The sequence below is a fragment of the Bombus vancouverensis genome, unplaced genomic scaffold, assembly GCF_051014615.1.
Source record: "Bombus vancouverensis nearcticus unplaced genomic scaffold, iyBomVanc1_principal scaffold0035, whole genome shotgun sequence".
In the NCBI taxonomy this organism is placed as follows: domain Eukaryota; kingdom Metazoa; phylum Arthropoda; class Insecta; order Hymenoptera; family Apidae; genus Bombus; species Bombus vancouverensis.
The window spans coordinates 139996-162900 of record NW_027468926.1 but is presented as its reverse complement, the minus strand read 5'-3'; the positions used below and the strand labels follow the sequence as shown (position 1 = coordinate 162900).

Sequence of the window (22905 nt, the reverse complement as noted above, 5' to 3'; positions counted from 1 at the left end):
TGTTATATAAAACGATGCGAGAAATCCTCTTGTCACAGTTAGGTCTTCCAAACCTGATCGCTTGCATTTTTCCCGCTACTTCAGCGTCGTAACGTTACTTTTATTTCTGCCAACTTAGACACGACATCGTCTAAACTGCTCACTTCAGGACACGATGGCTCCTCCCGGGGATTCTGTTGAGACGATCCCGGATTTTCCGTGTCCTCACCATTGTAGAGTTCATAATTTGTATAATTTACCTTCTTCTTCAAGCATTGTTTTTTAAATTTCTGCCATTTTGAAGCTGCTGATAATCGCCGGATGCGTAAATCATTTTTAGCTTTGGAAAGAGCGCACGTCAGCATTGCTTCAATCCGTAAATCGCGTCTGCGCATTCGGCGACACTTTGATCTTTTGCGGCGAACTTCGTCAATCCATGTTAGTAACCGTTCTGTTTCTGGCTTGTTGGCGTTTGTTTTTGAAAGTCCCTTCTTTGTCCTCGCCATGCTTTCTCAACTATTTCACCCAATTATTGAGTAAGTAAAATGTATACCAACCTGTATCCGGCTCGTGTTTGTTGTAGAACAAAACAGAAGAGATTCACACAACTGCACACAAAGGATTTGAAACCAGCGAGCAAAACACGCTCCTCACAGCACAGTCGTAAGATGACTAAGGGAAGTCTACGCTGCGCGTCTGAATTCCGCTTTCTATACCCCCTCCCCTGTCTTTATGACGTAGTCTTACGCGCGAAAATGGAAACTAGTTCCGTGTAAAATCTTACGTTGGCCTTACATTCTAAGAATTTTTGAAAAATACTTCACTCCAATTAATTTTTAAATATATGTGCGACAATTTTAGTGCTAAATTTTATATATTTTGTACATTATATTAAAATTCTTGATTTACAGGAAATAATCAATAGCGTATGAAGGTGTACTGCACGTATTATTTGGCACGTACATTAATGTTGATGCAAAAATAATTATTCCAATGATTTTAAGTTACACACATAATAGATAAAGTAGGCTGTAGACTATGAAATTCGTATGAAATAAGCAGAGAATAGTAACTAAATAAATGTATATGTATATGGAACATAAATCTTGTAAAAATAATATATTAAATTACATTCAAATCAAATATATGAACAAGATCTATTGACTTTTAATTATTTTTTTGAAGCACTAGTATCAAATAAAATTGCGTCATTACGAATACAAAAACAATAACGTTGATATAAAAATGTCATCCCGAAACACAGTTTGACGTGATACAAGTGTATTATTTTAATTTAAGCAGAAAATATCTAATCATATTTAACAATTTTGAAAAACATACCTCTACTAAACTAGCATTATCTTTTCCTATACCATCGGCAAGGCCCTGAACAGCAAGCAGTTCAGCAGTTGTTAAAAAACTAGCCAATTGTTCCCGAACCACATTTACTTCACCCTGATACATAAAATCAACCAATGCAGCCAAATCATCGAAATTTACATTACATTACGAGATAAAAATATGACCTTTTTCATCTTAATGTCTCCCAAAAACGGATTTAGCAGAAAGTATACGACATCTATAACGATCCAATTAGGAACTACCAGAGCATGTGTATATTAAGAGGATTTTTAAACGTCGATTAAACGCGTTCTCTATCCAATCCTGGCTGAAACATAATTACTCACACCCCCAGTAACCCACCTCTGAGTCATTCCAATCAACGTACCATGTAAACACGAATCCAACGCGTTCCAGGAATACAAACAACTGCCTGTAGCTGTTTAGCTGTACACGACGAGTATAATTATTTCGGGTACTCCTCCAGTACAAAACAGACACCCAAACGACAATATTTCAACACAAAAATATTTAAAACAATAGTTATAAAAGCATGATACTTAATACCAGGCTTGACATCAGGTATAAGCAAAAATAAATTTTTTCAAACAAATTTCAAGTTAAATCCTTAGCTTGTGTAATTATATCAAACTTGCTCAATTAACAAGGTGCAGTTTCCATCGTGTTTTGACAACTGACTCATCGATGATGTTTTTCCTTGGAATTGAAAAAGGAATGTGCATAATTTTGACCTCCGTCCACACTCAAAATACTATCTACATGCTATAATTAGGGATTCAATTTTATAATACGTTGCCTCACTTTCCATCACTGCTTTCCTACTATCAGTCACTTGAACTGTAATATAAACCAGTCTGTTGTTTCCAATACTATTCTGCATCCCATTTATCAGGAACAATACATTTTATTTGTTAATTTAATAACATGCGAAGTTCCTCATTTGTCCTAACATCAATCAATGGATAAGTGAATTGATATCTGTAAATATAAGTATCTAGTAATACGACTTCCGAACCAACGTAATTTGTTACGTCGCGTAACACTCTACCTAGCCCAGGCCACACACCGCGGGCAAGATGGCAACCAGATGTCTTCGGATACTCACTGCGTACGCTCAGTAGTCTCAGGTACCTTCCATAAATCTCAGTAATTTCCTGGTCGAGGTCCTTCAAACTGAACAAACGTCTGTTTCCGAAGCATTTCTAAAGACCTTAGTCTACTACGGCTTGACAAGGGAAATTTTTCTCACGTATGATGCAACTTTCCTTCCACTAACCACTTTCTCTCGAGGGCGGTTAAGACCCTTCGATTAACCAATTAACAACGAAGCCTATTTCCCTCACTCTCTTTACTAAAATCGTCACCAACAAATCCGATGGCCCCGTGGGCTAGACACACCCATCCTTAGCTTTCCTCCGTCACAGCATCCTCTCCGAACCACACTGATTTTACATCCTTCGAACTGTCAACATCCTTTGACCGGGAATACACCCGTAGATCAGTCACTCACTCATCTCGTACATACGCACCAGCGTAACTGTCTTCTTTACAAGTTGTCAGAATAAACGGTGATATATAACTTACTATACTGTTTCATATTCATTTAACCACCTCTGTTATCTTAACCGAAACAGGGGGAACGACGATTTCGCGGCGTCGATTATCCGAATCGTAGCGAGAACTTACGCCTCTCGCTGACGCGTTTTCTTCGCGACCGCGTCTCTCCGCCAAGAGTCGTAACATTTGGTCCTTCGAGCCGGATTCAGGGTCAAGTGAAAAGTGCACACCGGTGACACCCACTATCACACAGTGCCACGTGAATCCAACACAACCAGCAGCGGAAGCGTTACCACCCCAGCGAGGTCAGTAACGTCAAGGGCCGTCACCTTCGAAGAGGTATAATCCGGTGGTTGAAACGCAACCACACAGCCTCCTGCCGCAACTGGACAATCGTCGACAGAAGTAAGTTATAACCACTCCATTCTCAATTATATAACAAATAATGACAACCGGAAACGAACTTGCCGCCTTGCGTCGACGCCGGGGCCAATATACCGGCCACTTTACACGCTTATCAAAAAAACTGGACGTAATCGAACAATCCGGCTGTCCGCGAGAGGCCAAGTTTATCCAAATCAAAAATCGTCTGGAAATCTATGAGACGGAACTCCGCGTCATTTAAAACGAGATTGTGAGCATAGACGAGGAAGCGAGCGAGCGCGGCCTTGAAATAGCAGACGAGTACAAAAAATTAGTACTCCGAGTAACCAATCAGTTAAACCACATACGACTAACTACGACGTCACAATCGACCAACGACGAATCAGCTGCCGGTCGCGAGACTGCTTCGCTTAAATTACCGGAGAATCATTTTCCGGGACATAATGCGATGACGCCACCTTCGCCATTGCCACAAGGGCCCACGGATAAAGTACCCACCATGGCGAATTCACAACCACCAGAATATAGCAGCAACACGTCTATCAGTTTCCTGGGAAACAATAATAATCTAAACAGTAACGCTATTCAGACTGCGCCGACGGAGAAGATCGCATCGACTCGAACGCCGATCGCGTCGCGAGTCACGCGTAGCTCATTGCATGACACCTGCAGCTCATCACCTACACGCGACTTGACGACAACCAAGTTCGCGTCCGCATTATCTCGACCGTCCTACCCAAGGACACTATTAGGGAAGTGATACATTTACACTGTACATGAGAGTGTGTGTGTAAGGGTCAGAGGGCGTCCAGGTCTTAGTTGAGACAAAAGACTGCCGTTAGAAGATTCTGGATAGTCGGTTGGCGACAAGCGTGCGTGCAAGACGTTCTTCAGAGTGTAATATAGATGTATAGCTGTTGTGTGTGAAATATAGTCAATTATTTGTATTTCCAAATCTTCGAATTTCCTTAACATGGTAGCAGAGCGTGGTTACTAGTTTTGCAAGATATGTAGTGCGTGGTTACGATCTTGCGAGTGAGTTTTCAGTAAAGAAAAAAAAACTGTCAGAGGAAAAATATACTTCGAGCACGTAGGAACGCTTGAGTAAGAAAAGAAAAAAAAAGAAGAATCAATTAAAATGGAGAGATCGGAAATCATGATACCTATATTCGATGGTGAGGATTATGGAATGTGGAAGCAAAGAATCACGATGTTTCTCAAATATAAGGAATGCGAGGTTGTTACAACTAGAATGAAGAACGAAAGAGACGATGAAGACTGGGACAAAAAGGATTTGAAGGCGATAAATATAATTTATAGTGCAATATCGAACAGACAATTGGAGTATGTTAGGGAAGGCAAAACGGCGTATGATATAATAAAAAGGTTCGATGAAATGTACTTGAAAGTGTCGACGGCACTGCAGATCGTATGCAGAAGGAGATTGGAAAACATAAGACTGGAGAACTACAGTGATTCAGCATCATTCTTTAACGATTTCGAAAAATTAATAAACGAATTAAAAAGTGCGGGCGCACAAGTAAGTGAGAGGGAAATGCTGAATTACATGCTGAATACGTTACCCGAAGAATACAGCTACATAGCGGACATAATAGACGCATTGAAAGAAGAGAATCAAACGGTAGCGTATGTGAAAAATAAAATAGAAATAGCAGAGAAGAAAAATAAATCCAATCGAGGAGAAAGACAAACCAACGCCTTTTCTGCAAAAAAGGAAGGATGCTTCAGATGTGGAAGATTAGGACACTTTGCGAGAGAGTGTCAAAATGGCGTCCAAGCGGGAAGCAGTAACGGCTATTGGCATGGGCCAACACGTGGTCGAAACAGAGGAAGAGGGAACAAAGGCAATACGAGCAGGGGACGTGGAAACTTTCATCGTCAATCAACAACCGGCACGGGCGAGCATGGAAACTCAAGAGCAGGCATATGGATAGCAACGGCGCACGCAGCAAACAGCAGTGAGACGAATGAAATAAGTAAGAACGAAATAGTGTGGCTATTAGATAGCGGTTGTACCGATCACATAATTAATGATATCAATTATTTTGATAAATCTATCGACCTAAAAGAACCGGTAAATATATATTTAGGCGATAATAGACCGATAAAAGCGACAAAAGTTGGGAATGTTATAAGTTATTTTGAAGCATTCGGAAAACAAAATAAAATAAATATGAGGAAAGTATTTTACGCGAAAGAAATGTCCGCAAATTTGATTAGTTTAGGTAAACTAACAGACAATAAGAATACGGTTATTTCCAAAGGAAATATTGCGAAAGTAATAGATGAGGATAATAAACTTACAGCTGTAGCGTTCAAAGAGAATGGGACATATAGAATAAAAAGTATTGTGGCGGCACGGGCCACGGAACTTTTCAACGGCTCCGGATGCAAAGCGCGACGCCGCCAAAGTGCAACACCGACGTGCCCAATGTACCATCGATATCTTCACACTCTTTCCGCCGAATTCTCGGAAGAGCATACACGTGCCAGCACTGGCAGCACATCTAATGAATGAACGCTAGTGGGGGATATCGATGGGCTACGAAGGGAAGAATCTGCGCGATCCGAAACAAAAGCAGAGTCAGTCTGTCTTGCGCAATTAAATGTGTAACTCCTCGGTACTATTTGCATAGCAACGCGTCGAATGATCTCTCGGTGTCTATCGTTATTTGTTAGTTGTTACCTGTTGTCTGTTAAGTGTAATTGTTAGTTGTTAATTGTTAACTCTGATTGTTGATTAGTTCTAATTAAACTATTGTTCGTTAAAAACACCAAGAGTAGTTCCTTACGCACCTATCACCATACCACCTCAAACTGGTGACCCCGACGTGATTTAACGTGACATTTAGTGAAAGAGGTGACCGTGATAGTGCTATCGTTTTTAACCACCGATTTTGAGTGCACCGCGACGATGGAAAGTAATACACAGGGAACCATAGCCAGCCAGGTGATCAGCATGTCTCCACTGCTGCCCACGAACACGGCGGCATGGTTTGCCCTTCTGGAGAGACAATTCGAGGCAGCGCGAATTACGGAAGACACCATTAAGTACGTGACGCTGGCAAAATGCCTCAACGATCAACAGCTCCAGGACGTCGAAGACCTAATGACGAACCCTCCAGACATCGGACGCTACGAGAAATTAAAACATGCGCTCATTCGCAAATTATCCGATACGGACGCGACCCGAATAAAGAAGTTGGTGGAAAGCGAGGAGATGGGAGATAGAAAGCCATCCCAGTTTTACCAACACTTAAAAAAACTCTCCAGCCCCTCCACGCCCGATGATTTTACTCTCACGCTGTGGAGGAACCGATTACCCGCCCGCATTAGGCGTATCCTCGCGGCAGTCGACGATTCGGACCCAGAAAGGTTATTGCGGCAGGCGGACCTGATCGCTGAAGAATTCACGGAGGATTTTCAGCGCACCGCCCGGGTAACGGCAGTAATGGACCCACCAGCGCAAAACGCTGGAGTATACGAACCAATGACCGCCGCAATCAACGTGTTGAGAGAGCAAATATCACAGTTGCAGGCACAGATGAACGCGTTGAGCATGATTAATCATCGTCGACCACGATCACGATCACGCTCGCGTTCGCGATACCACCGACGTTCGCGCTCGCGAGATCGGCCACGGCAAGACGGTCTGTGCTTCTATCATGCAAAGTTCGGAGAACGCGCGAGGAGCTGTCGTTTTCCATGCACGTGGAAGTCGGGAAACGAGACCAGCCGTCCGTAGACGCGGCAGACGACGACGGCCTGAGTTCCCGCCGCATCTTCGTTACGGACAAGGGAACGAAGATCTGTTTCCTTGTAGACACCGGCGCCGACATCAGCGTATACCCCCGCAGTAAAATCCATAGGCACGTCAGGAAAAACGCGTACGAACTATTCGCGGCCAACAGGACGCGCATCGCAACGTATGGTACCACTGCGATTGGCCTTAACATGTCCCTAAGACGAGCCTTCAAGTGGAACTTCGTAATTGCTGACGTTCAAACGCCTATCATAGGCGTAGATTTTTTAAGGCATTATGGGTTGCTCGTGGACCAGCGAAACAAACGACTCCTCGACACGACAACCCAATTATCAACAAGGGGATATGCTGCCACGACGGAAGAAATATCCATCAAAACCGTAATCGGCGAATCGGTCTACCATCGACTTTTGGCGGAGTTTCCGGATCTAACTCGTCCACCGGCCTTCGGACGAGAGAAAATCCGACACGGTGTGGTACACCATATTGAAACCACACCCGGGCCACCCGTCTACAGTAAACCTCGACGTCTCGCACCGGATCGTCTCAAGCAAGTCAAGGCGGATTTCGCAACAATGATCGAGCAAGGAGTGATGCGGCCATCGAAGAGTCCATGGGCATCACCCCTGCATGTCGTCCCAAAGAAGGACAGAAGTCTACGACCATGCGGCGACTATCGTGCGTTGAACGCTCGCACCATACCCGACAGGTACTCCCCACCACATATCGAAGATTTCGCGCAACATCTGTACGGTAAGCGTGTCTACTCAAAAATCGACCTTGTCCGCGCTTACCACCAAATCCCGATCGCGCCAGAAGACGTTAAGAAAACCGCGATCACGACACCTTTCGGACTTTTCGAAGCAACCAACATGATGTTTGGGCTTCGAAACGCCGCGCAAACGTGTCAAAGATTCGTTAACGAAATTACCCGTGGTCTGGACTTCGTGTTCGCTTACATAGACGATTTCTTAATCGCATCCGAAACCGAAGAACAACATCGCGAACACCTTCGGATTTTGTTTGAACGCTTAAACGAGTATGGTGTCACAGACGAAATTCGAGCAACTGTATATAACAAACCGAAATTCCGAACGCCTTATCGCGTGTGACCGTCCGGTCAGCACCCGTTCTCAGCCGCCTGAGTGGCATTCGATCACTCCAGCCGTTCTCCGAATTTTACACTAAGTATAAACAAAACCTTCTCCCACTCCAACGAATGGAAGAATATAAATGCTCCCTTCAAAATCATCCAGTCAGTCTAATAAAAAAAATTCTTAACTAATCCAAGTATCGAAAGTGTATCATCGCGAACCGAAAAATTGTATAAATTGAGTAAAAAAATAAAAAGAACTTAATCTCCTTTTCGGAAATTAACAAGTTCCTTATTTTTACCTTAATTTTACACGACATTTTTGGCGATCCGTGCCAGGATCTATTCACTTCAGTGCAAACGAAATTACGATTTCGGCGTACGCGCATCATTGAAGATCGAAGGATCAACGGACCCAGTGCGAATCTTTGCTACTACGAGGCCCTGCAGCAACTTTCAACGTTCCATTACGGTGAAACTAGACGAGAGGACTACGGTCAGCGCAGAGCAAGCCTACGAATAAGATTCGGAATCTAAAACCAACCAGAGAGGAAACATCCCTGAGACTCCTCAACGGCCATAGCTACTACGGTAAGCTGAAAAATCTGGATTCATTTTCACGATACCGTGTGAGAAAACCCAGTTTCTCAAGCGCTTCGAGTTCAAATAGCAACAGTAGTTCAGAATCAATAAGCTCAATTAGAATCATGCCCACATCACGAAAAGACAAAGTCGAAACTATTGAAACCGTTTCTACAAACGGAGGTACGGACAATTCGATTCGTGCCATACTCGACGTGATACAAAAACAAATTGAAATTCTTGCGCAACGTGTAGAAGAGACACAACGGACGGCCGACAGTGAAAATAAGAAGCGTGCCGCGGAAATAGAACTATTAGGCAAAAATATCTCCAAAATAAAAATAGGACGCGACGCTACTACAGAACTAGGCTCCCTTATTACTATGGACGAATCTGTTGCCGCGAGAGATAGAACTTCCCCACCATGCGTTCCAATTCGAACAGAAGAAGACAACCATCCCTCTTACGAAGACCGTCCACCGCAATTCGCCTCTCCGAGCTTACGGGCCAAAGACGCGATAGTATGTATTCCGCAATTAAACGGCGAAGACAATATCGGAGTAGAAGAATTCATACGCGAAGTACGCGAATTACGAGCCATGTGTAGCGAACCCACGTTACTATTAAAAATGATTAAAATCGGGAAAATCACGGGTAAAGCCGCAATGGCCATCTGCAATATATCGATATACGAATACGGACACCTGTACGATGCCCTAAGACGAAACGTAGCCACCCAAGACTCTGTTAGAGAACATCAAGACCAGCTACGCGAAACGAGACAGCGTCACGACGAAAGTGTGCAAAGTTATATCATCAGGTTCCGCAGAGCACTCAATAAGTTACAATACAGTATAACGAACGAATACCGTGACGAAATTACTAGACGAGCTATGAACGACAGGATTTTAAAAGACTCCGTGATCGATTTTATCCGAGGCCTGAAAGGCGAAATAGGACAATTACTACTCGCCAATCCACCATACAATATCCTTGAAGCCGAAAAGAAAGCCACCGACATCGAGCGATTCTTCAGGGAAGATCGAAATCGACGACTAAAACCAATAGAACGATTACGACTTCCTGAGCAGCAACGACTAACAACCAATAATCCTAATCCGATCACTAAAAAACCAACTCCAACACCCAATCCAATGCCAAGAAGCTTCCGACAAACCGAACAAATACCACTTGCCCAAAGGACACAATTAAAATGCTTCAAATGCAACCAAATCGGACATGTCTCCAGTCAATGTAAAAATTTTCGAACACCCAGCCAATTTCCGAGATCACCAGCAGTCCACAATCTCGAGACACACAAGGAAGAAATAGAGGAACCAATAGACCAGACCTACGAATTAACGCCACAACAGGAAGACTACCCACAGTACTTTTACGATCCGACGGACAGCGACATAAATTCCTCATTGACAGCGGAGCAGGAATTAATATACTCAAGCGAAGATGCGTATTACGACCAAGAATAACAAAAGAACAGAAATTCTCGATGGGACACTCTAAATTTAAAACCAACGAACACGCTTTGATAAAACTATTTGGCAAAACTCTAGAATTTTTTGTGGTAGAAGACAACTTTCCAATTATAGAAGACGGCATACTCGGTTTGCCAGCCCTATCTAAATTCAAATTTGAACTCTCGAATCAACAATTAAAACTTGACAATAATATACTTTTATTGCAACAGGAAAACGACGTACCTCCAAAACAAGCAGTGTCAAAAACAGTCTACCTGGAAGGAAAACCGACAACGATATGCTTTATCAATGGTGGTGAGTGCCCAGCCAAAATGACTAATTTTATCGAAAATTCAAATACGTATGATCAAGTCTCCACGTTTAAAGATTTAGTTAGACTTTCGCATATAGAGAAAACCCTCCGTGAACCAATCGAAAAGATATTGCTGTTCTACCTTGACGTATTCAATCTAGAGACCGACTTATTACCATGCACTAATCTTGCTAAACACACAATAACGTTAAAAGAAAATAAAATCATTAACACAAAATCTTACCGACCGCCTGAATGCCATAAAGAAGAAATCAAACGACAAATGGACGAAATGCTACAAAAGAACATTATAGAACCATCTGATTCTCCTTACAATTCACCAGTCTGGGTAGTACCAAAAAAGGCAGACGCCTCAGGGAAACAGAAATGGCGAATTGTAATAGACTTCAGAAAAATAAACGAACTAACTGACCAGGACGCATATCCATTACCTGACATAGACGACATACTATCCCAACTAGGCAACGCAAAATTCTTCTCAGCCCTCGATTTATCCTCCGGATTCCACCAAATCCCAATGGACATAGACTCTAAAAAGTACACAGCATTCTCCACACCACAAGGACACTATCATTACAATAGGATGCCATTCGGTTTAAAGAATGCACCTGCAATATTTCAACGCATGATGGATACCGCGCTAAGAGGACTCATAAATAAACATTGCTTCGTATATTTAGACGACATTATAATATTCGGACAGTCGATTGAAGAGCACAATAGCAACCTCGCGATAGTATTGCAACGCCTACGCGAACTCGGACTCAAAATACAGCCGGACAAGTGCGAATTTCTCAAACCAGAATTAGAATATCTTGGACATATAGTAACCGCCGAAGGTGTAAAGCCAAATCCCAAAAAATTAGAAGCCGTTAGCAATTTCAAACAGCCACGTAATCCCACAGACATCAAATCGTTCTTAGGACTAGCAGGTTATTACCGTAAGTTCATCAGAAACTTTTCTAAGATCGCGAAACCATTGACCGAACTTACAAAAAAGGAGACACCATTTCATTGGACAGATAAAACCCAGGAAGCATTCCAGACATTAAAACACAAACTCTGTTCATCACCCGTACTAAAATTCCCAGACTTTGCGAAACCATTCACATTAACGACTGACGCCAGTAACGAAGGTATAGGTGCAATCTTATCACAGGACGGACATCCATGTTGTTATATCTTGCGAACTCTAAACCCACCGGAACGAAATTATTCCACTACAGAAAAAGAACTTTTAGCAATAGTATGGGCCGTGAAACGCCTCCGACAATATCTGTTAGGACGGAAATTCCTCATCCGAACCGATCACCAAGCACTAAAATGGTTACAGAATTGCAAAGACCCCTCATCACGCTTGATGAGATGGCGATTAAAACTAGAAGAATACGAATACGACATAGAATACACGAAAGGAAAAGATAATACTGCAGCCGACGCACTATCTAGAATACATGTTCTCACCAGACGACGCGAAAATTTGAACATAGAACTCGATAAAAAATATCACGATTGGGAAAAATCTACCGACACGTTACCCAAAATTCTCAAAATGACTCCGAACCGTAAATCTTTCTATCAATTATCCAAAACAGAGCTAGGAAATTACGACAGAATCGAATGGTTAACTAAATTAAACGAAATTATTCATATAAACGAAAAGATAGGTATAGGCGACGACAGTTTCACAGAGACCGAAAAGAACGCGATCAAACAAATTTTACTATTCCTGAACGACATCGTAAAAGAATTAAATTTTGCATGGGAACCAATTCAAACATATAGCGACGAAGAAATAGACGAATTATTGAAAGAAAATCACGATTTAGTAGGACACCCCGGTATACAAAAGACATACGATCGCATTCGTGAACGGCACAGAGTACCAGATTTGATGAAACGTATACAACAACATATAGAATCATGCGACACCTGTCAAACATCTAAAACTACACGTATCAGACCGCGCGAAGAACCTTGTATCACCGACACACCCCTCGAACCAAACGATAAAATTGCTATGGACTTATTAGGCCCACTGAAAAAGACGAAAAAAGGCAATCAGTACATTCTATCCATACATGACGAATTGACAAAATACTTAATACTCGTACCACTAAAAACTCAGCAAACGGAAACAATTTGGAACGCACTCTTGAATCATTACATTTACATCTTTTCCGCTCCAAAAAAGATATTAACTGACCGCGGACAGAATTTTATATCTAGTTTAATGCAACAGTACGAAGACGCGTTCAAAATCAAACATATCAAAACGACATCCTTCCACCCACAAAGTAACGGATCGTTAGAACGGACACACGCAGTAATAACAGACATGTTAAAATCGATACAGCGAAATTCGGATGAAGAATGGGACGATCAACTTAACTTTGTATGCCTTGCATATAACACAATGATACACGACTCTACTGGTTACACGCCATTCGAACTCACATTCGGACACCAAGCCAATCTTCCCTCCACAATATCCAAGAATCCCCAACGCACATACGCAGACGAAGTCACGTTCCGCAAAAAGGAATGGGACTCTAGACTCCGACACGCTCGCGAAACATTGATCAAAAGTAAACAGCGATATCAGCGCGATCAAAAACGTAAAATTATAAAACCTCAATCAGTTTTCAAAGAAGGAGACTCTGTTTTAATACATAACGATCATAAAAGGCATAAACTTGATGTGGAATGGTTAGGACCGTACACGATTGATAAAGTATGTACTCCATACTATCTGATTCAAGACAAAAAGATACACGGTAATCGTTTAAAACCTTACTTTCCAGGTCGACGCTCCTCTTTGCCGGAATAGTATCCGCGCAAATAAATATTACACCATTAGAAGGAAACTCTGTATTCGTAGAAAACATAGGAAAAGGATATTTATACAGCGACACTGCCAACGTAATAGTAGGATTAGACACTAGCGACATATACGAACAGATAAGCGCAATAGAATCATATAAATTAACAATAGACTCACGTGCAATCAGCAAACAATACGTCGAAGAGTTAGGCGGATTACAAAATCGCATCAATAACCTAAAACAACTCGCAAAACACTTGAAAGCGTTAACACATACCCGGAGCACACGAGGTTTGCTTAACATCATAGGTTCCGTATCGAAAAGTCTGTTCGGGACTCTCGACGATGATGATCTTACGCTCATAAACAAAAATATGGACAAACTATTCGATGATAATAATAAAATCAAGACCATAATAGCTAATCAAACAGCACTTATTAGAAAAATTGTAAACTCAGAAAACCTAAACCACTTAGAGAGATCATATAGTGATATATTAAAATTACAACAGCAGGCAAATATCGATAGATCTATGCTTAAGATGATCATGAAAGTCGACACCGCGATGCAAACTTTACACTTCCAATTAGATGAAATACTTAACGTCATGATATTAGGCAAACAAGGAATAATTAGTCCACAAATACTTGACCCCAATGAATTCATAGAAAATTACGCCAAGGCAATAGGTAGCCAGATGTACAACACCGCGATTTCTGCCAAAACCGAACATTTTCAATTCATACTCGACATCAGTGATCTTAAAATCTTCACAATAGATGACAAAATATTTTTCAAAATCATAGTACCTTTAGTCTCTAACACAGAATGGAACATATTACAAGTATATCCTATCCCGAGTAAAAGAAATGGAGTATTTTTGGCTCCAGTAGTCGAACATCAGATATATTTAACTTCAGGTCTTTCATTTATAAACGCTGATATCGAGTATTTCAACAAACTTTGTAAGAATCGAGCCGGAACCACTATATGCAAACAAACACTACCAATCCATGACAGAAATTCAAAAACCGATTGTCGCAGCGAAATAATAAATTTCAAACCACACATTGAACATTGTCAAATAACTGTACTTAAGATTGAAGACATTAGCTTTATACCGCTCAAAACTAGCAACTGTTACATTGCGATACCAGCAAATCCGATAGAAATAGACACAATTTGCCAAACGAAACATACCTTACAAAAACTTGACAAGCCTTCCATCATAAGAGCTAACACTTCTTGCGATATATTGTACAAAGACGAACACATGCGTATAGGCGAAACAAAAAACGAAGTCATATACGAAATCAAAACAAAAACCCTAGTGCTCAAAACAAACGATAGTTTCACTCATCTATTAGATAAACTCGAGCGAGCACCGAAAATAATAGATAATTTACAAGGCTATAAAACAATGATCGATAAAATAGGCGACGAGATAGAAACTCTTAATTTCGAACACAGAATTAAAAATATACAGTATTGGGGACTAACCACGCTCCAGATATTAGGGTACATAGCATTAGGCATACTAGGTATATATGGATTAAACAAAATAGGGGTATTCAAATGCATCAGGAAATGTATACCGAACAAATTATGTATCAATTTATTTTGCTGCCGAAATGAAACTGTAATCAACAGCCACAATGCGACAGCCCCACCAGTACCACTCACCCTGGGCTCAACACCCAACATCTATATTCCAACCAACACATACCACTCAGATGGAGAGGAGGAATCAGCTGTAATTTTCAAGCCACGTCAAGTCCGATTCCACAAAAGTCTTCTGAAGAAAACTTGAGGGATCAAGTTCAATCTAAGAAGGGGGGAATGTCACAGACGAAATTCGAGCAACTGTATATAACAAACCGAAATTCCGAACGCCTTATCGCGTGTGACCGTCCGGTCAGCACCCGTTCTCAGCCGCCTGAGTGGCATTCGATCACTCCAGCCGTTCTCCGAATTTTACACTAAGTATAAACAAAACCTTCTCCCACTCCAACGAATGGAAGAATATAAATGCTCCCTTCAAAATCATCCAGTCAGTCTAATAAAAAAATTCTTAACTAATCCAAGTATCGAAAGTGTATCATCGCGAACCGAAAAGTTGTATAAATTGAGTAAAAAATAAAAAGAACTTAATCTCCTTTTCGGAAATTAACAAGTTCCTTATTTTTACCTTAATTTTACACGACAATGGCGTAGTCATCAACCCAGTAAAGTGCGAATTCGGTGTGAACGAAATCACATTCTTGGGACACACCGTAAACGCCGAGGGGATAAAGCCGCTAGCCGAACGCGTTGACGCTATTGTAGAAGTACTGCTCCCCGGGACCGTTAAAGCACTACGCAGGTACCTCGGTATGATTAATTTCTACCGACGTTTCATACCGGGGGCCGCAAAAATTTTTCAACCCCTAAACGACCTATTAAAAGGAGGAAAAAAGGGCAACGCGCCCATCAAATGGACAGAGCAATCCGAAGCCAGCTTCCGCGAGTCTAAACGCGCCCTCGCTAACGCCACGATGTTAGCGCATCCGATACCTGGCGCTCCTGTTAGCCTCGCGGTAGACGCATCCGACTATGGAATAGGAGCGGTCCTCCAGCAACGCGTCAACGACTCTTGGCAGCCGTTAGGTTTCCTTACCAAACCGTTGAAATCCGCGCAGCGAAAGTACAGCGCGTACGACCGCGAATTACTCGCTATGTACACTGCGGTAAAGCGATTTCGACACGCCATTGAAGGGAGAAATTTTATAATTTACACCGATCATAAACTCCTTACATATGCGTTCAACCAAGATCCTGATAAGTGTTCGCCGCGACAATTCCGGCAACTAGATTACATCGGACAATTCACTACCGACATAAGATATATCAAGGGGTTAGACAATAATGTTGCCGACGCTCTGTCACGCATCGAAGCGATAGGAAAGTCTGTGGACCATCGAGCTCTCGCCGCCGCGCAAGAAGCCGACAAAGAACTAAGCAACATCGTCAACTCCGGTACATCCGCGCTACGGTTAAAGAAAATACGTTTCCCCGATCACGACGTAGAAATATATTGCGACGTATCGGGTGACTTTGTACGACCGTACGTACCGAAATCCTTGCGGCGCGACGTATTTAATTCGCTCCATGGACTTTCCCATCCAGGGATACAACTCTGTTATTTTTCAGATGAAATCCGCACTCTCCGAACAGATCGAAATTCTGCAGTGAAGGGGAAGCTGCAACGACTCAATCCATTTCTCGACAAAGACGGGATGTTGCGAGTCGGAGGCCGACTCAGTCACTCATCAATGCCGTTCAGTCAGAAACACCCACTCATTCTACCCAAATCCTAAGTCACAGCGCTCATAATCGAGCATGAACACCTCATCAATGTCCACTCCGGAACTCAAGCTACCTTATACGCCTTAAGAAGATCTTATTGGCCTATCGACGGCCGTAGTCAAGTTTGGAGCACGCTGAAGAAGTGCGTCCGTTGCTGCCGAGCTAATCCACCTCCAGTGGATTACGTAATGGGCGACCTCCCAGCTGCACGGATAACGGAATCTCGACCGTTTACCAACGTCGGAATAGATTATTGCGGACCGTTTTACATCAAAGAACGAAAGGATCGCAACCGACGCAAAACTAAGGTATATGTAGCAATCTTTATATGTTTTGCAGTCAAAGCAGTCCACATCGAGCTGGTCGGCGACCTCACTAGCGAGGCCTTCATTGCTGCTCTGCGAAGATTCATCGCTCGCCGAGGATTCTGTGTGACAATTTACTCCGACAACGGTACCAACTTCGTTGGCGCCAACAATGAATTACGAGAGCTCCGAAATCTCCTGCAATCCGACGATCATAAGGTAAAGGTTCAGTCCTTTTTAGCCGACCGACGGATCGAATGGCTCTTCATTCCTCCCAACTCACCTCACTTCGGAGGGCTATGGGAAGCTGCAGTGAAGACCTTCAAACGATATTTCAGGCGTGTCGCAGGTAACGAGCTCTTTACATTCGAAAATTTAAATACACTTATCATTGAAATCGAGTCTATGACTCCAGTATCATCTGATCCATTACAACACAGGCTGGGGATACATGGGAGGCAGACGTAGAGAGGACGGAGCTGCGAGCGTAATCGAAATCTCCGGTAAACTGGAGAGCCTGGGCAAGGGAGGTAACCAGAATGGAGGACTAGTGCCTGTGAGCGCAAAACGGGTGTGGATGCGGGTAGTCCGGCTTGGACAAGGAGGAGTTAAAGCAAAACATACCAAGTGTGAGGTTAGGACGGTGGAGTAGCCATATTAGGACGCGTGACAACAGCGCCGCTATACGGGCTACCTGAGGAACTACCCAGACGCAGCCATATTGGCGCGTGCGCCGAAGCGCGTTGCGCGGGCTACTTGAAAGTGACAGCAACTGGCAGAGTGGCAAGTGCTGACCGAGCGACATTTCCTGCCCAACGGGGAAACGGACGCAACCATGGCGAAAGAGAAGGAGGTAGAGGAAAACGCTAGGGGACGGAGGGAAACGGAACTGGCTGCGGAGCCGCCGCACGTTAGCACCTGGAGCGTGACGAAGGCGATGCCGCCAAAGGAGGGACCCTCCCGCTTCACGCTGTACAAGGAGGGAATATAGACTGAGGAAACAACAGAGGAGGAGGAAACCCCCGACAGAGAAGCACCCCGAGCGAAGAGAAAGAAGGCCAACGAATCCCCCGAACTCCCCGCGGACCCGGCTGAAGAAATGAGAACAGCCACAACGGCGGACATAGGAGCCAAACTGATTCGCCGGGCCGCCGAGGTGGCCAAGGCTGCCGAGGCACCCCGCAGCCACAAGGGCACGCAGGGGAAAACCCTGAAGGAGGCGGCGAGAACCATCACCGCGGCCGTGACAGAGATAGTGAGGAGAACGGACCCTGTCACCGACGTACTCGCTATAGCGCAAGGACGCATAGCAACACTGGAGGCGGCGGTAGAGGCACTCCGAAAAGAGCCGGCCTCGCGCCCCACCGCGGATGAGAGCAGCTACAGGGCGCGTCTCGCTGCAGTCGAGCACCATGTAGAGGAGATGAGGTCCTTGCTGCACCGACTGGAGGAACAACTGCAGGGAACAGAAAAAGGAGAAGGAAAGGAGGTCGCCCCTGCCGCGAACACGAGAGGGATGGAGCCTGGAGCCCCAAGCGCCCCAGCGCTCAAGGGAGGCCGAACGGCTGTCACCGAATGGCAGACCGTCGGAAGGAAAAGAAGAGGAATGAAGAAGGAGGCAGGGAAGAAGCAGCCGGCGAAGCTGATCCCCGAGACAGGGGCGGAGAGCCAGAGGAAAACTCCGGAGAGAGGATTGGAGAACGCACGAAGAGGGGGAGGCAGGGGGCCCCTCCCGCGCGCACCGCGAACGTCAGCGGTAACCATCACCCTGACGGACAAATCGAGCCAATCCTACGCGGAAGTGGTGGCTGCGGCCAAGGACAGGGTCTCCCTGACCGATCTCGGCATCAACACGATGAGGATGCGGAAGACCATCACCGGAGGTGTCATCTTAGAGGTCCCTGAGGACCAGGGAAGGGAGAAGGCCGCAGCGCTCGCAGCACAGCTGACGCGGGCTCTAGACCCGAACGAGGTCCGCGTGGCGACCCCCTTCCGAGCCGCGGAGGCAAGGGTGTCCCTGATAGACATAGCGGCCACCAAGGCGGAAATCCAGAACACCATGGCGAGGGAGAGCGGCTGCAAGCCGGAGGACATCCGGCTGGGAGAAATCCGCCCCGCCCGGAACGGACTTGGCACCGTATGGATACGAGGCCCTGCCAGTGCAGCGAGGAAACGGGCCCAGGCTGGAAAGGTCGCCATAGGCTGGTCGACGGCGAAGGTCGAAGCCATCGAACGGAGACCGTTACAGTGCTACAGGTGCCTTGGGATAGGACACACGGGGAAGACCTGCACCGCCAAGGAGGACAAGGGGCACCTGTGCTTCAGATGCGGCGAACCAGAGCACCAGGCGACAGCATGCACTACTGCGAGCCCGAAATACCTGCTCTGCGAGACGCTTGGAGCACCGTCGGTGCACAGGATGGGGGGACCGGCCTGCGCCCCCTCGAAGAAAGGCTGCAAGAGGCAGCGCGAAAGGCTCCCCGTCGCAAAGCGACCCTAAGCGCGCGAAAAAGGAGGTAGGCACGGAGGAAGCTACAAACAAGGAAAGAACACCAAAGAACTGAGAATGCGCATCCTCCAGACTAACCTGGGAAGGTCAAGGCGAGCACAAGACCTGCTCCACCAAACCATCCGGGAGAGCACGGTCGCCCTAGCGGTGGTGGCGGAACCATACAGAGTTCTGGATGCCCCGGCGTGGGTCGGAGACACGGACGGAATGGTTGCCGGCACCTGGACATCAACGTCCGGGGCGTTCGCCCACGGAGCCCCTGCTGGAACGCGGCAACGGGTACGCCGCGGTCGAGTGGGCAGGGATGATGGTGGTGGGGGTGTACGTGTCACCTAACAGCGGACGGGCAGCGTTCGAAGAATTCCTAGACGGAGTTGGCGACTGCGTCAGGCGACGACTCCCCCGACAAGTGCTCGTCCTGGGAGACTTCAACGCACACTCCACGGAATGGGGGAACGCCAGGACCAACGCGAGCGGCCGCATGCTATCAAACTGGGCCGCGGGACTTGGACTTCTGTTAGTGAACAGGGGCTCGACCAGTACCTGCGTGACGTGCAGAGGGAGCTCCATTGTTGACATAACATGGGCCTCCCCCGAGGCATTCAGGCGGATCTCAGGCTGCAGAGTGGCCGAAGGGGTCGAGACGCTGTCGGACCACCTCTACATATTCATGGAGGTGGACGCACCTGGACCTGGAATGCCGACGACAAACGACGGACGCGGCCCGCCGAGGGGGAGACACGCGCGCCCACCACCTAGATGGAAAATAAAGGAGAGGAATGAAGATCTACTCCGGGCGGCTGCTATAGCAACAGCTTGGAGCTGGGAGGCCTCAACAACGACGACCGAAGCAGACGTGGAAGAGGAGGCCGAGCACCTCCGCCAAGCCATGACAGCAATCTGCGACGCATCCATGCCACGAGCCACACCGGGCACGGTGCGAAGCAGAGCAGTTTACTGGTGGAACCCCGACATCGCGGAACTGAGGACGAGATGTGTCCGGGCTCGAAGACAGTACCTAAGGGCCCGCCGCTGGCGACGACGCGACGAAGAAGAAGTCTCCTTGCGCTACCGGACGTACCGCGCGCTACGGCGCTCGCTACAAAGGGAAATTAAAAAAGCGAAGGACCGTGCCTGGTCCGAACTGGTCGAAACAGTAGAGTCGGACCCATGGGGGAGGCCATACAGGACGGTGACACAGAAACTACGCGCGAAGGACCCCCTGACTACGGCGGAAATGGAACCTGCGCTGCTGACGCGGATCACCGGAACGCTCTTTCCCCCACAAGAAAACAGAGCGGCGGAACGGCCACGGGAAACGACACGACCAATGGAATGGTGGGACGACTGGGAAGTCACGGAGGAGGAGATATGTGAGGCAACCAGAAGAATGTCCGCCCGCAACGTGGCACCGGGCCCGGACGGAATCCCTGGCCGGATCTGGGGGGAAGTGATGGGGGTCACGGCTCCCAGACTCCGGCACCTCTTCACAAGATGCCTGAGGGAGGGAGTCTACCCCCGGGCGTGGCGGACGGCGAGGCTGGTCCTGCTCCATAAAGAGGGCCGACCGACGACCTCGCCGTCAGCGTACCGGCCGATATGCCTACTGGACGAGGTCGGCAAACTACTCGAGAGGGTAGTCGCCGCCCGGTTGGAACGACACATAGCGGGCCAAGTGCCAGGTTTGCACGAAAGCCAGTACGGCTTCCGGAAGGGGCGCTCGAGGATTGACGCGGTCAGACGCGTACGAGCGATTGCGGAGGACATGGTCTCCCGGAAAGGCGTGGCGCTGGCGGTTTCCCTGGACATCGTCAATGCGTTCAACACCATGCCATGGGACAGGATAGTGACGGCCCTGGAGCACTTCGAGGTTCCCAGCTACCTCGTCCGTTTGATACGAGCCTACCTCGACGACAGGTGGGTGTGTTACACCAGTAAGGAAGGAGAGGAAAAGCGATCCGTTGAGCGTGGCGTCCCGCAGGGCTCGGTGCTGGGCCCCATACTATGGAACGTTGCGTACGACGAGGTACTACGATGCCCGCTACCCCCAGGCGCGTCCATAGTATGCTATGCGGACGACACCCTAATCCTGGTCGAGGGTCGTGGCTGGCACGAGACGCTGCGCATTGGCGGAATCGCAACGGCCTGTGCGACCCGTGCCGTGAACGAACTGGGCCTGTGAGTCTCCCCTGCGAAGTGGGAGGCCACCTGGTTCTTTGACAGGAAGAGGCGAGGGACTCCACCGCCCGGCCTATGCATAAACATGGCAGGTAAAACCGTCCGGGTGGGATCACAGATGAAGTATCTGGGACTCACCATCGACAGCCAGTGGACGTTCGAGCCACACTTCGACTCACTGATCCCGAAGGTGTCAGCGGCTGCCAATGCCCTGTGCGGCCTACTACCGAACATCGGCGGGGCCGGAGACGCGGTGCGCCGACTTTACGAGGGCGTCGTTCGGTCACGAGTGATGTATGTGGGGGCCCCAGTATGGGCGGACGACCTGATGGCAAGCCGTCGCAGCATTCTGCTCCTGAGAAGACTGCACAGAATGACCGCCATCAGAATCATTAGGGGATACCGGACGGTGTCGCACGCGTCGGCGTCCACCCTAGCCGCGTCCCCCCCGTGGGAGCTGCGGGCGCTGGCGCTCAAAAAGAGATACACCCGCCGGAGAGAATGGCACCCGGGAGGAGACCCCACCGAGCAGGCGGCTTCAAACGACACAGGAACCGCCGAAGAGGACACATGGAACCTGTGGCGATCCCAACTGATCAACGGGAGAAGCGAACACCGAGGCGCGGATGCGGTCCTACCAAACTGGGAGGCATGGAGGAGCCGCCACGGCCTCCCACTCACATTCAGGATGACACAAGTACTCACCGGACACGGCGTGTTCTGCGAGTTCCTGAAGAGAAAACGGCGAGATACGACAGACATCTGCCACCACTGCGGAGAGGGCAGGGACACAGCGCAGCACACCCTGGAGCTCTGTCCGGCGTGGGAGCTGCTCCGCTACACCCTGCGGCACGCCGTAGGAGAAACGTTGACCCCCTCAGCGATTGTGGAAGCGATGTTGAGAGGGTCACAGGAATACGAGACCGTCCGCCTCTTCTGCGAGCGAGTTATGCTCGCGAAGGAGCGAGCGGAAAGGGAGAGAAAGAAAAACTCTCAACCCTGCAGGATAAGACGATGGAGAAGGATGGCAGTCAGACGACCCAGAGCCGCCCCGCCTCCACCCCAACGGACTACGACCAGAAGAAGTGACAGCACTAGGGGCAACGACATCCCCCTAACGCCTACTCAATAGCCGGCTCGAACTAGAGAACGCGTGAAGTGGGTGCAACTGAAGTTAATTCATAAGAGAATCC

At 46.9% G+C, this 22905-nt stretch overlaps 1 pseudogene; it reads right to left on the bottom strand.

The window, feature by feature from the left end:
• Positions 1-22905, bottom strand: part of LOC143304428 (uncharacterized) — a 64626-nt pseudogene that overhangs the window by 12495 nt on the left and 29226 nt on the right.